At 40.2% G+C, this 3,483-nt stretch overlaps 1 long non-coding RNA gene across 1 annotated transcript in view; it reads right to left on the bottom strand.

Annotated features, from left to right (window-relative positions):
• The window catches only part of LOC102676559, a 19,995-nt gene that overhangs the window by 11,209 nt on the left and 5,303 nt on the right, over positions 1 to 3,483 (bottom strand). The gene's annotated exons all lie outside the window — the stretch shown is intronic.

Raw genomic sequence — 3,483 nt, 5'->3', positions numbered from 1 at the left:
TTTTTTTTTTTTTTTTCGCCAATATTTTTAATGCTACACGCGATTCGAATATTAGAAAATTAAACGAACCTTGCTCTCGCGGTTATTATTATTATACTCTGAGAACTGAACTCTGGACTCTAAGATTTTTCGAAGAGCGAACAAATTATTATTTTTAACGGAATTCCAAGAGAATACTGGTCGGGATACCATAATAGTTTATGTTGGTATAACGAGAAGGATAGAGAAGAGTGGAGAAAGGATAGAAGAACCGAGGAGGATCGTTCCTTTTTTATTAACTCTTCGATTTAAAGAATGTCCAAACTTGTCAACGAATAATGGAATTAAGCAGAGGGTTGCCAACGCAGAATAAACGCTTCTTTGTTGCGGTTCATTCCGAGCGAAAAAACAAGGATCTTGCGCTGTCGAACAGCCATTTACAAGTGCTACATCGATTCGAGGTAAGAATAAGAAGAAGAGAGAAGCCTCGGTTTCCCTTGGTCGAGCCCTTCCGGTCGCTTCGCTAGCGAGCAACAACAAATCTATTAAAAGTTCGTCGAGCAGAACGACTCTGCCGCCATTGTTCGCGCCACCAGGAAGGTATCCATCTTCCAGCATATCCCTCGGCGCGGCAGAAGCGTGGTGGCGCGTATATCCGAAAACGTGGAGGCCACAAAAGAGCAAACTGATGCCACGGACGATCACTTAAGTGTCACTAAAAGCGGTCGAGATCGTTTCGAGAATGGGACCTCCGTGCCGGTGTGGGGGACCTCCTCTCGTTTGCAGGTATACACTTGGAGAAAAACGTCATTCGAGCCGTGCCCCATTGTTAATTTCCCTATCCACAATGGGGACAGCTGAACGAAAGGACCAAAACATTGAGACATATCCCGTTGTTGCCTCTGTCACCGTCGACCCACCCCCTTGGCCCAACATTATTACGAAAATATTTGAAACTACTCCTCCGCTTACCTGTGAAAGATATATCCCGTATTGTGTCCCGAATCGCGAAACCAAACAACGTTTGCCAACTGAGAATCGATGAGAGGTGGAGAAGGAATGGAAAGGGAAACGAGATCGAGGAATCGACGATCTCTCTCTCTCTCTGTCTCTCTCTCTCTCTCTGTTGGAGATTTCGTGTAATTTCGACTCACGCGGCGTTCGGGTATCCCGTGGCAGAGAATTATTTGGAACACCTGCACGAATCGTCGTCGATGGATCGATTCGAGATGAGCGTATTGATGCGCGCCAGTTCCGCTATTATTTTTCATAAGATTGGATCTTGTTTTTATTATCGTAAATAATGTGCCCTATTCTTTGATGCCGTGAAAACGTGTTACAAGAAATATAATACCTGTATACCTAAAATTTATTTTCCACCGGTGATTTCATCGGTGAAATTAAGGGGGAGTTTAATTCATCATTTCCGATGATTTTTAATTTTTGAATTCTTAAAAATTCTTGACTGGCTGTGATAGAATCGTGGAACCCGCTCCATCATTTTTTCTCTGAATACGATATATATATATCCATATGTACTACATCGATTAATCTGAATTTATCGGCAGACTGCCTTCAAAAATTTCATTCCGGCCAGTATCGATAACCACCAGTCAATAATTGTTGGACGGGACTGTTCGTTTGTTCCATCGGTGACGGTAATTGTATTTACGATTGATTGCAAATGAGAGGATTAAAAATAAAACTTTAACTAGAATTTATGGAAATTGAATCGAAATTACGAATCGTAATCGCCCAACCCGTTTCCCTCCATCGAATTTCCCTTTTATTTTTTTTCCTTTTTTTTTTTTTTTTTTTTTTTTTTTTTTTCCCCGGTTTTTGAAACCTTTTCCCGCCGCCCCGCTTTTTTTTTCCCTTTTTTTTTTTTTTTTTTTTTTTTTTTTTTTTTTTTTTTTTTTTTTATTTCGTTCGCCCGGTTATCGAAAACATTTCCGCCGCGCCGGACTTTTTTTTCCTCGTTCGAATCACGTTTTTGTAAATAAATAAATCGGGAGCCGCGTTAATGCAGTTGCGGGATCACGTCGAACGTTTCATTGGTTTCGTTCGAGGCGCGACATTGCGTGAAATTTCATTCCGTACACGGATTTGTTCAAGTGTAAGCATGAAAAAAAAAAAAAAATTCTTTTTTTTTTTCCTTTCATTAATTATTCATCAATCTCGAGATCATAATTATTCACACAGTTCTGTGTATAAATCATTTTTCCCATATGATAACGAACGATGATTCGATCTTTTTTTTTTACTTTCACCAGGGTTATTAACTTTTACATTTATTTATTATTTATCATTCATCGTATTATAATCATTACAACAACCGTAGTGAAAATTAATTCGTGTGAAACGATAGGACGAAAGAATAATTATGGTTTCATAAATTTATTTTTATCGATAAAAAAAAATACTTTTTACTTTATCCATTAATTTTTATACTGGCTACAGCTATAATTATTACGACAATCATTATCGTGACGATAAAACGTATCAATTTCTGTTATCTATAAAATGAATATATAACGATGACGAAGAAATTCATATTATCATGATTAATATACGTATACCGAGCATAAAGTTTCTGCACAACCTATTTCCCTTAATTAGAAATGTATCTCGCGTAACGTATTCGAGGTTTGTCCTCGGGCATAAAGACGTAAGTTTCGGTAGTCGCGTAACAACGACGTGTCCGCAGGACTTCCACGAGAGTTTAAGATGGTGGAGCGAGAGAGAGAAAGAGAGAGAAGGAGGAGGAGGAGGAAATTTACAGAAGGGACGTTTCACCGCTGGAGATTTCGTATAATTTTGGCTCACGTTTCCTGAAAAATGTTTGGCACACCTGCGGCGTTACGTGATCACCCGCGGTGACACAATCCTGATCCGGCACCGGGAAAACCGGTGAGGTAGGCGTCGAGAAACGACAATTCTCGAGACGATAATTGACACGCGCACAACTTTCACACGTAATACAATTTCAATTTTCGATCCCTCGAAACACTTCCACGTATCATTTCCTCCTTTTAAAAAATTTATCCTCCTTAACACAAAAGAAAGAAAGAAGAGAAATGCACTATTTCTTATTTCAGCCCTCGATAAATCAACCGATCCTCCTATTAGCCACAAATTTACGTACTCAACATTCGAAGCTTTCTCGGACCGAGTTAACAGTCCATTTAACTAATGAAATTTCAGATTATACCTAAATAAACTCTTCCGGCCCATTCCTCGATGTCGATGTCGATTCGATAAATTTAGTCTCGAACGAAAATCGTGGCCGAGTCACGACGAATGAGGAGGAGAGGGCGAGGCGTGAACGCACACGGTCGCCTCCCCCTGTCACAATTTGCATCGACTGCGCGGGGCGGCCGATAAACTAGCCTGCAATTTCATGCATACGTCATCAGGAAACTGGGTGGAAGAAGCGAGAATAGGTAAACGTCACGTTCGACGGTTACGTTCGACGTCGTGAAACGACGATCGTCGCCAAATTCG

Source organism: Apis dorsata, unplaced genomic scaffold (genome assembly GCF_000469605.1).
Source record: "Apis dorsata unplaced genomic scaffold, Apis dorsata 1.3 scaffold_254, whole genome shotgun sequence".
NCBI classification, from domain to species: Eukaryota; Metazoa; Arthropoda; class Insecta; order Hymenoptera; family Apidae; genus Apis; species Apis dorsata.
The sequence above is the reverse complement of the archived record's forward strand: the minus strand, read 5'-3'. Positions and strand labels throughout refer to the sequence as shown.